The sequence below is a fragment of the Rousettus aegyptiacus genome, unplaced genomic scaffold (genome assembly GCF_014176215.1).
Source record: "Rousettus aegyptiacus isolate mRouAeg1 unplaced genomic scaffold, mRouAeg1.p scaffold_m13_p_1, whole genome shotgun sequence".
Lineage (NCBI taxonomy): Eukaryota > Metazoa > Chordata > Mammalia > Chiroptera > Pteropodidae > Rousettus > Rousettus aegyptiacus.
This window is the reverse complement of record NW_023416284.1, coordinates 4371248-4383616: the sequence shown is the minus strand read 5'-3', so window position 1 is coordinate 4383616 and position 12369 is coordinate 4371248. Positions and strand designations below refer to the sequence as shown.

At 51.0% G+C, this 12369-nt stretch overlaps 1 long non-coding RNA gene across 1 annotated transcript in view; it reads right to left on the bottom strand.

Moving 5' to 3' along the window:
* LOC118609218 overlaps nt 1–10735 on the bottom strand; it is a 33668-nt gene extending 22933 nt beyond the window's left edge. Inside the window, exon 1 of the long non-coding RNA XR_004953244.1 lies at nt 9527–10735. This is a non-coding gene — a long non-coding RNA (uncharacterized LOC118609218). The remainder of the gene's footprint in view (nt 1–9526) is intronic.
* Nucleotides 10736–12369: the final 1634 nt, after the last annotated feature.

The following is a 12369-nucleotide window of genomic DNA, read 5'->3' as shown; positions in this document are numbered from 1 at the left end:
TGCGGCATTTGATGGAGGGCCGACCACCGCCCTAAGGATGCATAGGAGAGTCCCAGGTACCTGGCTTTGCTCGACGACGATATCGGAGCTGGCCTTTTACATCTGAATGTCACGAAGTAAGCTATTTGAAACTTTTTAGTAAGGCTAAGGAAGTGTCTGTTCAATCAAAATCATAGTAGAAGCCTTTTATGATTTCCCCACATGCCTTAGGGGGTCCCATGCTGGCTACACGCCTTCCCACAGGGCGAGGCTCCTGGCCCTGCCTCTTGGTTGTACTTTTGTTTTCTGGGACCCCAGAATATCCTTCCCGATGGCCCCGAGCCAACTCGTAGGGTCAGATCCAGGAGGGTGGCCGTCATTACAGCTAGGACCACAAAGCACAGGCCCCTCTGGGCATACAGTAGTGCTCAGTAACTGCCCGCTGGATGAACAGATCAAGTGTCACAGTGATCTCCTAACTATGAGAGTTCATGTCTTAACATGCATGAAGCCAACGGTGAGTCAACGACCTTGGAAGAGTCATTTGACCTATCTGAGCTTCGGTTTCCTTTTCTACGGAATTGAAAGTTGAACTAGAGGATTTTTCTGGGGGGAGGTCTTTCTAATTCTAACTTCTACAACTGTTTCAGAATAGAACTATTCACTACCAACTTTCTATTTCCAGTTCATTCTCTTCCCACTGGGGAAGAGATTTTAAAAAGGATATATGTATAGTGTTTAGAGAAAGAGAGGAACGCTTCCAACCCTACAAACAAAAATCTTATTCTCTCATTTTAAAATGTTCTGCCCTTGGCCTTTATATGGTAACACCGTAGCTTATAATATTTTGAAATATAATTTACAGCCCAGACTTCGCTGGTTTGGGGCCTTTTGAATGACATAAAAATATGTATATACTGACAGCTCTGGACTGGCGTTGGAGTAACTTTAAAATCCTACCCACGTGGAATTCTAAAGAGTGAATGCATAAAGATTTCTTTTAGTGTTTTCAGTCTAGACTCTTTTGAAAGGTCTGAAAGTATGTGCATAATCATTAACTTTTATTATGCACATACCAGGCTTTATGGCAGAAATAATGCAATTACTGGCCAACTCTGTCAGCTCTCGCTTCAGCAGGCAGGAGGGGGTATGCGGAGCACTTCTCGATTTGGGACAGAGGTTTTCCTCAGGCGCTTCCCATTTTGACACCCAGGGAGAGGCCATAAAATTGATATCCGGCACCGAATCACTGTTACAGTCTGAAACAAACTCCTCGGGTGTGAAACAGCTGATTCTGCTGCGTTCTTGTGCTCGGGCTAGAATGAGACCTCGGGAAACCTCAGCGCCTCGTCCCCTGCCTGGGTCACCATCTTTCTGTATCTATCATCTATCTATCTATCATCATCTGTCTGTCTGTCTATCTATCTATTATCTATCTCTATCTATCTATCTATCATCTATCTATCTATCTATCTATCTATCATCTATCTATTTCCTATCTCTATCTATTATCTATCTAGCTATCATCTATCGTCTATCTATCTATCTATCTATCTATCCATCCATCCATCCATCCATCCATCCATCCATCCATGTATCATCTATCTAGCTATCATCTGTCATCTATCTATCTATCTATCATCTATCCACCTATTTATTTATTTACTTTTGGTAGCAGCGACAATCCCCAGAGTCAGAATTTCATCTCCCCCACTCTCTGTGGTAGAGGGCTGCTTACATGCGCTTGGACGAGTGGTGGCCTCCGCCTCCTCGGTCCTTCATTAATCAAATTGCCCTGGGGACCCCGGAATCCATCTTCTCTCCAGTACCCGAATCTGTGCCATTGAAAATGTCGTCTCGGGTGCCGCGGAAATCAGACACCAACACCTGATTCTACTAGTTTGCTGTCCCTAGCTTTTCTACGAAGGTCGCCAAGCTCGGAAGTTCGCGTCAGCTGGGACTTCGGTTCGCGGCTCGCTGCTGTCGCTGTGCGTATTACAGGACGCATACGGGGTCATCGAAATGTTTTCTTCTTGGAAAACGGAACCTGTTTTTCACAGCTTTATCGAGACGTAAGCCACATGCGCTGAGGTTCACCCATTTAAAATGCACAGTTCAGCGGGTTTTCGTGTGTTTGCGGAGTCGTACACCCATCACCACGATCAATTTTAGAACATTTAATCACCCCGAAGAGAAGCTCGCACCTCCTAGCCATCACGCCCCCCAATCCCCTCATTCTCCCCAGCCCCTGGCACCCACAAATCTACTTCTCTGTCTATGATTTGCCTGTTCTGGTCATTTCCTGCAAGCGGGATCACACGACATGTGACATGTGGTCTTTTGTGACCGGCTCCTCTTTCTCAGCATAATGTCGTCAAGGTTCAGCTGCGTCATAGGGTTCATTCGAATACCCTTTCCCGGTGTGGAGACGCCACAGCTGGTTTGTCCATGCATCGGGGGATGAGTCGCTGAGTTCTGGAACTGGAAGGGACACGGCAGGTCCTCCAACGCAACCCTCACTTTTCCGAAGGCGAGAACAGGCACAGAGAGGGGAGGTGACTTGTCCAAGGTGACGGAGCCAGACCGGGACACCTGACATTAGAGCTTTTTTGTTTTGTTTTGTTTTTTAAATCACAAAATATTTGCAGCATACTAAAAAGTATAGAAAAAAACAGAATGGACATGCATGTACCTACCACTCACTTTGAAACCATCTTTTCATATCTGCACATTATATCATTTAAAGAATAAAATATTAAAGAAACGATTGAAATTCTCTGTGCATCCCCTTCCGGGTCCCTCTCTCCCCAGTGAGGACTACTTTCCTGAATTTGGTATTTCCATGCACATTTTAATTCTATTACTACAAACACTATCTATAAACATGCACACTATTTTTTTGCCTGTACCCGAATTTCATGTAAACAGCATAAAACTGTATGCACCGTTCCATCATTTTCTTTTTACAAGGTTTTATTTTTGAGGTCGAGCCATGTTGATACATGTAGCTTTGGTCTACCATTTCCACTGCTTTATGAGGTCTATTTTAAAAATACACCAGCATTTATTAACCTAAATGTCTGGATGAGCAGATTGGGGGGGGGGGGCGCAGCAAACTTTCTCTGGAGAGAGTCAGATGACAAGTATTTTAGGCTTCGTGGGACAAACCCTCTGCTGCAATAATTCCACTCAGCTTTGCTAGCTGGAAAGCAGCCTCGGACCACATGAAAACAAATGGGCGTGTTTCAACAAAACTTAGCAAAAACAGGAAGCGGACCCGATCTGGGCTCTTGGTCTGGTTCGCCGACCCCCGGTTTAGGTTATTTTCAAGCTTTTGCGCGTACGAATGCGACTGGGTTGACCGTGGTCTCCTTATGCGCACGCACAAGGAATTCTCTAGAAAGTGAGGCTGCCGTGTTATTGGGGATGCACACCTTCCGGCCGAGTGGTGCTGCCGCTGGTCCCCAAAGTGTTTGCACACAGAGTTCACACTTACGGAGTCCCCTTGTCAGCGTCCTTCCAACTCTGTGGTTGTCGGACCTTTTCATCTTTCCCAGGCCGATGGGTGTAAAATGACACCGCATTATGATTTTCATTTGCGTTTCGCTAGCATTTGGAAGTTGAGCGCCTTTTCTCATTTACTGGTCATTGGGTTTCCACGTTTTGTGAGCTCCCCGTTCACGGCCTTTACCCGTTTCTCTTTAGGGTTCCCTCTCCCTTAATTCCTCGTAGGAGTCCTTCGTGCATGCTCCATGCTCATTATTTGTTGATTACAAACTGCGTTTATCTTTGTCTGTGGCTCGCGTTGTCCTGTTTTTCCTGTTCGATGGACCAGAGTTTCTAATTTGAATGAACTGTCAATCTGTTTATCTATGGTTTGACTTTCTGAGTCTTGGTTAAGAAACCTTTTCTTAATAGAATATTCTCCTAATCTTCCAAACATTTCAAATTTTGCTTGTTATATTCATTTCACCTGGAATTTATTTTTGTGTTTGTAGAAAGTAGAAGAACTCATTTTTTCTATAAACGCAATTAGTTGCTCAGCTCTAATTGTTGACTAGTCCTTTCTTGGGTCACCGACCTAATGCAGGGGAGAAAAAAATAATGCCTTTTCCTCCTACTCTTCTTGGTTCTAGGCTGGGGCTCTGTAACAAAAAATTAACAGGAGAAAAAGCATACAGATTTAGTTAAGTTTTATGTGACGTGGGGCCTTCGGGAGGACATGAAAGCCTAGAGAAACAGGTAGAGCTCGGTGCTTTCATACTAGGTTTGAAGAAGAGTGGAAAGTCATGGGAAAATATGATAAGACAAAAGGATACGAACTCAGGGTGCTAAACTGGGGGGGACAGCAAAGCCTGTTCATTCAGATGCCTCTCTATGTCTCTCGTCTTTGGAGATGAGGATGCTCCTTCCTCCAGGTGCTAGGAGGGTCTTATGCCCTGCTTCCTGGACCTGCCAGTGCTCAAACACCTTCGGTTTAAAGCGTTTGACATGCCAAGGTGCCGTGTCTTGGGGAAGCATATCCCGAAGCCCCTTGCCACAGTGCCGTTTCTGTCACATAAATAACATCATGTATCCGTGAGTTTACTTTTGGACTCTGTTCCCTTAGTCCGTTTGTTTCTGGGCCAATACCACAAGTCTTGATTCCTGTACGTTTATACTGAGTCCTAATATTTAGAAGGGCAAGCCCACTGACCCCAGCTTCCCGCATTGCCTTCTTTCTTCAAAATGGTCTTAAATAGTTTTGGCTGTTTGCTCTTCCGTCTAAACTCTAGGATAAATTTGTCAATCCCTCAAAATTCCCTTTGGGATTTTTGATTGGTATTACATTGAATTTATATATTGCTATGGAGTATACTGACATCTTTACAAGATAGCGAATGTTCTTATCCATAAAGATGGTATATAGCCTTCCTTTTTTTTTTGTTTCAATACACACATTTAAAACAGTTTTATAAGTTTTATAATTTTCTATCAGCCAATGTCAATCAGATCGATCTAATAAAAATAAATAAATAAATTGTATAACTTATAAGTTATGTTTTATAATTATAGTTTTATAATTTTTTTCATAAACGTCTCACACATCTTTTGTTATATTTATTCCTTGGCTATATAATTTTTCTTGCTCTCGTAAAGATACCATTTATTTATTTATTTTTATTTTTTTACGCCTACAGCACCTGGTCTTCCTAGGAGTCTCCCATCCAAAAATGGTACTTTTTAAAATCGTATCGTTGCCAGTCTATAGGAATACACTTGAGTTTTACACATTAATCTGAAATCCAGCAACCATGATAAACTCTGACAGCTCCAAAAAATGCATTAGTTCCAACATTCTCTTGGATTTTTACATGGACGACATATTATCCGTGACCTGTGACCATTCTGTTTCTTCCTTTTCACCTTACACCTTTTACTAATCTTTTTGTTGTGGTTCTTAATGCCCAGGTTATCACCTGAATCCACGACACGACAGTGAAGGAGTGTTTCTCATTTAATCTTTAAGCGCGACTGATACTTGCTGTAGGTTTTTGGCAAATGCCTCTATCCAATTATGGAAGATCCTGTCTATTTCTAGTGAGTTATGATCCTTCACTCTGGTTTCTAAAACAGTTTTCGTTAATATTTTATTATAGAAGTAAAATATGCTCACAGAAACAGAAATCGAATAGATGAAAAGTAGACTCGCTCTTGCCAGACACACAGCCCTTGTCTTCAGAAAACCGCTGGTAATGCTTTGTCTTTCCTTCCCCAAATGTTCAATACACATACGAGCACATATTTTTATGGTTGTTTTTCCCCCCACACAAAGAGATCAGACCGTGCATGCCGTTCTACAGTTTGCTTTTGTCTGGTAAAGTCTCTTGGACGTTAGTCTATGTCAGTATACATCGGTCTGCTTCATTCTTTTTCATGGCTGCATAGTATTCCGCTGTCTGGATGCCTGTGATTGATTTATCCAATTCCTTACTAAGGTGCATTTAGGCTGTTTACTTATTTGTTTATTAGTCTGTTTGTTGGCTATGACAATGAACATCCTTGGACATATGCCTTGGTGCATTTGAGCAGGTACATCCGTAGGATAAACAGGAAAGTTCTTAGCTATGAACCACATTGTCTAACCCCCGAGCCCCTTTTCCCAAACACCCTGCCCTTCGCTGAAGGAGACAGGAAGATTGTACTTGCTTCAGTTGAGATCCGGGTCATGTGGGCCATTGCATCTCCTTCTCTCCCTGACAGGAAGACAAACCAGGGGCGCAGAGCAGAAAGCCTGTCTTCTGCACATGCCCCGTGGACCCGTTGGTTCATCTCGGCCTGTCTTAGCCACTGCAGACTTTGGACCTGATTGCGTACCTGGACTCACAGTACCTCCTGCTCTTTCATCCTCTGTGGCCTGCCTCCTTGGATGCCTTGTACCTGTGCGCTCCTCCCCACCTCTAGGACACCCTGGGTCTTGGACTTGGCTCTGTGATATCTGCTTTCTCTTCCTTAGGCCAAAGGACTCTAGACTCTCACCCCGTGTGTCCTGCAGCTGTGATATTTGTTTCTTCTTCCTGTAGTAACTGACCCCACTTTACCCCTCGGCCGGCCTGATCTTGGTCCCATGCCTTTGAAGGAGGTCAGAATATGCCACCCCTGAAACATGCCACTTTGACATCGGGATTATTTTAGGTTAAAAGCAACTGAGGAAAAAAACAGATAAGGAAGGGCTCTTCGCCCTCCCCACTATCTGCCCCAAGTAGGACATAAACTCCCCTTATGAAGGTGTCCCCCTCACCCCCATACTGGGGGAGCAACTCTTACCGCCAGAGATGGAGATGGTACCCAAGTTATCCTGCATAAACAAACGTTTCTCTAAACCCGACATAACCCTTCTCTACCATTAGTTCCCCTCATATATTTACCTTCCTACAATGTCCTGCCCCTGGAAGCCCTTTTTCCTTTGTCCTTTGTGGCACTCTCCCACAATATGTCACTTTTTGTTTAAATGGTATATGAGCCCCCAATTGGAAAAGCGTTTTTCACTTCTTTTCTGTGAAGTTCCATGCACGTGAAAATCAAAACAAAATCGCTGTGCCTTGTCTCCTATTGATGCGTCGTCCGTCAGTTTAATTTGCATGGCCCAGGTGCAGAGTCTAACAGGGTAGAGGAGGAGTTTTTCCTCCCCTACACGCCCCGTGTTCCATGCTCAACCACAACCCGGTGCCACGGAGCACCCGCAAAGTTCACTTCCTCTGTCCAGTGCACCCTCCAATATATTTATCTTTCCTCCAGCCGGGGAAGTCTTTTAAAGTGAAAGTCAGATGCTGTCTTTTTTAAAAATCCTCTTATGGTTTCTTGACACACTTAGAAACACAGACAGGCATCGCAGAGTGTCCTGCCTCACACTCCCTGGGGGCTTTCAGGTCGTGCCTTTCAAAGCTCCCGCTCTGTCTCACGTTGTAGTTTTGGATTTGCTTCTTTCTCGCTGCAAACAGCCTCCGGCACCTGTCTGCAGGGCTCAGCCCCGCCCCCCCCATCGCGCCTCAGCTCCGCACACCCTCCCCCGCCCCCCACCATCGCGCCACCCCCGCCGAATGCGGGTGTTCTTTATCACGGAGCTTCCTCCCTTCCCGTATCATGAATTCATCATTCTCTTCCCCCAGACTGTAATCGATTTTCCTTGAATTACCCATCCCCATAATAGGGTGTCAACGAACAGGCCCCACCTTCCCAGAGGGTGTGGCAAATGTCCTGCCCATCAAACTCCCCCTCCGAACTTTGGCCCGGGACCATTGTGGCCTCAGACTTTAGAACAACAACAAAATACTCGGAACAGGTTTATTTCAAAGGCGGGTGCGCTGAATAGACTGTCCCTCAGCCGCCTGTCCGTCCCTGCCCACTCCCGCTCCCTCGCCCCTCTCTCCTGCCCCCCTCCACCCTTCCCCCACCTTCCGTGTGCAGCTTTGCCTTACATTCTGTGAGCCTCCCGTGTCCTTCCCCCAACCTCCCTTTCTCATCACTTAGCGGGCTTGATTTCTGTCTTTGCATCAGAGAATCCCCCTGACGCTCCCCGCCCTCGGTGGTCCCCGCCTTCCAGCCACCTGCACCCCGAGGCACCTGCTGCCCGGGTCTGAGTCTGCGCACAGCAGCTCTCCGTAAATACGAGCTGCAGGTCTGACAAAGGCACTTCCTAAGGGGGTCAGGCGGATGGAGAGCAAGAGGAGGAATCTGGAGAACGGCTCCAAAGCCAACTACTAGCTGCATCCTAGGCTTCCGGTCACGTGGCTCCCTTCGGCTCAGACACGTGGCTCCCGGAGGGCTCAGGGAGTCGGGGACCAAGCATCGGTGCCTTAAACTACTCAGCGTGGAAACAACCGACCGAAGCCCCGTTGCGGCTGAGGGTCCCGTCAGCGGCGACCACGGGAACGCATCCCCTCTACTTTCCAATAATTTTCTCAAGGCCCGAGACCCTGTGTCTTACCTCTTGATAAAGGTGTAGAGAAACCGATTCATTTGTTTTTCTCAACATGGATCTTTTGCTACGCTCAGGTGACCAACAGGAACATGCAGAAATGGCCACTGACTTTCTGGATGGAAAATAACTGTGCACGTAAACAGGGGACTGAAGGTTCCGTGACCCTCGCCACGCAGCCCAGCGCCCAGCGTGACGTAGGAGCTCAGTAAATACGTGTCACGCGAAGGCTCACTCTGAAATAACACAAATTCTTATTTTTCTCCCTTCTTTCAGCACCGGCTAGGACTCAAATAATAAAATCTCAGGGCCAGAAGATCATCTCCTCCAAGAGCCCATCTGGGGCCGAATTCCGTCCACACCATTCTGGCATCTCTGCACACTCCGGAGGGATCTGCGCAATTTTTCCTTATTTTAAGCCGAAGACCATATCGCAAGTGTAGACAAAGTGAGTCTACACTCCTACACTCCCATATTTCCAGGCATCCCACCCTTTCCTCCGGGCCAGCCACCGCTACCACAGCACCCCACGCACGTCTGACCCTGGAGTCCCACCCCACCCACTCGCAATGCTTCAGCTGCCCCTGCGGGGGTCTTGGCTGACGGCCCCTCCGCCTGGTCTCCAAGCCGGTGGGCTCCCCGAGGCTGGGTCCCCGGCTCTCTCGTCTGATCTCTCCGTAAGTTCTCCTGTCTCCCTCGTCCCCATGACGTTTTCAGCATTTTTGGTTAGCTCTCGTCCTGCAGCTGCGTGGTGGTGGCCGTGACAGCTGGTCCACGCTCCAGACCCACCTCTCCGATCAGCTCTCCGACATTTCCCTGGACTGCCACCACCTGGGCCCGCCTGCTCCATCTCCCGGGAGACAGCCTTCCCCACCCCCACCCGCATCCCACCCCCACCCCACCCCCACCCCACCCCAGTCACCAGCTGCTCCAGTGGAAACCTGGGAGTCCAGCTTCCTTCCTTCTCCCCCGGTCCCCACATCCAGCTCCTCCCCGGGACATGCAGATTCCGCCTCCCAAAGATGTCTCTCCTCCCCTCCTTCTGACTCCATGGCCGTCACTCAGTCGCCGGTCACCAGATCTTCTCACCTCTCGGCCGCCTCTCGCTCCTCACGCGAAGCTCTCTATGGCGTCCCGTGGGACCTGGGGCGAACTCCCCGACTCTTCACCTTCGCCCACCGTGTCCGTCCTCTGTGACGGCCGCTGTCCGCCACTCAGGCCGTTCTCTGGGGCGGATGAGCCTCGTTCTGCCGCGGGACCTTTGCGTGTGCCGGCTGGGTCCCCCCCTCGGCCTGCTCGGAGCTCCTCTGCTGGACACCTTCCCTGAGGCCCGGTTTCTCTCCGGGGGCACCCGGAGTGATTCGTCATCACGATTTACGTACGTCCATGTTTGCCGTGCGTCTGCCTCCCCGCCGGGTTCTGAACTCCATGCAGGCAGGGATCCGTGTCCCATGACAATCCCAGCACTAGGGGAGCTCCCAGCACGGACGAGGTGCTGGATGAATATTTGCTGGGTGAACACACTGATGATTCAGACGCGCACAGCCAGCCAGCTCACTGGGCCACACGTGGCTATCGGTTCAAAACCGACCTCATTACTTCTCTGTTTCTCCTCGAGTGACCTGGGTCTCAGTGATCAGCCCCGTGACCCCAGGGGACGCCACCACCCTTATAGCTAAAGTCAAATCGCGTCTTGTCCATCCCGTCTCCTTAACAACGGGCATTTCTGTCCCCAACTCGCAACCGAAGGTTTTGTTCAACCCTCCGGCCTCGCACGCTGTTGTCTTCGTGGCCTCTGACCCCGGGGCTCCCTCCGCCCAGCAGTGCTGTCTGCGCCCGGTCAGCAAAGCCCACGCTCACTCTCCTGCGAGAACATCGCTCCCGCGCCCCCCCCCCCCCCCCGCTTGGGGCGGCATCTCCCCGCGGAGGTCCTGGGCCTCTCTCTGTCACGCTTGCCCCTTTCCCAAGGGAGGGCCGGCTTCCCGGCCGGCGCATCTGGCAGAAGGGACGGGCTGCCCTCTCCACGCCCTGCCCCGCTGCCCAGGCGGGCGGCTTTCTACCGCAGGGGAGAAGCGGCACGTCCACGGGGAAACCTGGGGAGCCGAGTGCGTTCTGTGACATCCTCTGCTGGGCAGTAAAAACGACGCCTTGGGGCACATCCGCCTGCCCCCCTCCGTTTCCCTCTCTCTGTCACACGGGAACCACCTCCCCGTCCACCTGGAATAGCAAACCTCGTAGTTCAAAGGTGCGAAGCACTTAGAAAAGCAGCTGGCACCGAGGCTCTTCAGAAATGCAGGGTATCACAGCCATAACCTTCGACGGGGGGGGGGGAGGAGATTATTATCAGCCCCGGAAAAGCTCAGCCAAACCCCCGCGCCCGCCCGCCCGGCCCCACGCAGAGACCGGCAGGGGTGCTCACGCCGCGAGTCACTAGCAAGCCCTGAAGCCACGTCGTCAGCCACCGGAACCCTGCCCCGGTCCTCCCCAGCCAGAGCGATGCGGGGGTCCCACGCGTCGGAGGGGGCCGCTTCCCGTTTCCTCGAGGTGAGTCAAGGCCATGACTCAAAGCCCCAGTCAGCTTCGGGTTAGTGTGTTCCTCCTCCCCCTCCTTCTGCAACCTCCTTCCTCCTCCCGGCCAGATGCAGACCCGCCAGATCTTCCTCAACGGTCTCCTCCCCCGGCCGCCCCCTCCCACGGCCCCGGTTCCTCCGCAGGACTTACCATCACGTCCCAATCCCGCTCCTTCCAACCTCCCCTCCCCCGCGCTGCGGCCAGAGGCCCCTTTGTTCTTGCCGTCCCTGTCCCCATCCTGGAAATGGCAAAACTGACTCTGGCTGATCTAGACAGAAAGACGACTTTCTGGAAGGATGTCGCCGGAGCAGCCAGCAGCACGAAGGCTCAGAACCAGACGGAAGCAGCCAGGTCTGTGCACACCTGGAACCGGGTGCCACTCTGGCCCCACGCTCGCCCGAGGTGTAACCGCAGCTGGCGAAGGTGCCGGGGGCCTCTCTACAGCCCCTATGCTTGGCTGCGGATCTATATTTATTTCAAAATTTAAAAAGGGTTAAAGACAGACAGACAGACAAATCGGGCAGGAACGGGCAGGGCGCCGGCTGCGGGAGGCGGCCCCTGCCAGCCACACTCGGGGGTCCCGGGCAGGGACGGGGCGCCGCCCGCGTCACCGCCACCGGCGTGATCTCCCTACTGGCCGCGCGGGCGCGTGGGCCCTGCGAGAGCCCCCGAGGGGCCAAGCCCAGGCCTCAGACCCGCGCCCTGAGCCCAGGGAGGAAGAAGTCCCCTCCCTTCATGCTTCCCTGTGGGCAATGGCCGCCCCCCTCCAAGGCTCCCAGCCGGTCGGGTCAGGCAAAGCAGATGTTGGGAAGCCAAAGGAGAGGGCCAGGTCCTCTTCAGGGAGAGTCCATTCCTCTCCCCCTCCCTCTCCCCCGCCTGGATAATTCGCATATATCTTCGGCATAGTGGGTGGCATTGTGATGCCCGCATTGTCGTTCATTCATTCATTCATTCATTCATTCATTCATTCATTCCCACGTGCGTGCACGCGTTCACCCGGCGATTATCAGGTGCCCACCTGGGGCGGCCGGGCAGAGGAGACCGCGGGCAGCAGAGCGGGCAGCATCCCGCCCTCACGGGCTCCGTCCGGGCCTTCCTCCCGCCAGGCCGGCTTCCTCCCTCTGCACCTGCGGACGCGGCCTTGACGCCAACGTGCAGAAGCGAGGAAGGAATCCTGCTCCGCCGGGGCTCCGGGCGGCATCGCCAGCATCTCGCCCTGACCGCTCTGGAGTTTCTCTCTCCGCTGAGCTTTGCATTCCCGAGATTAATCTTAGTGGCGTTGCGGGCTCTCCTATTTGTCAGAGACTAGGTAGCCATCTTTGCTTCTTTAGGAACCTACCTGTCCCCTAAAAGCCCCCATG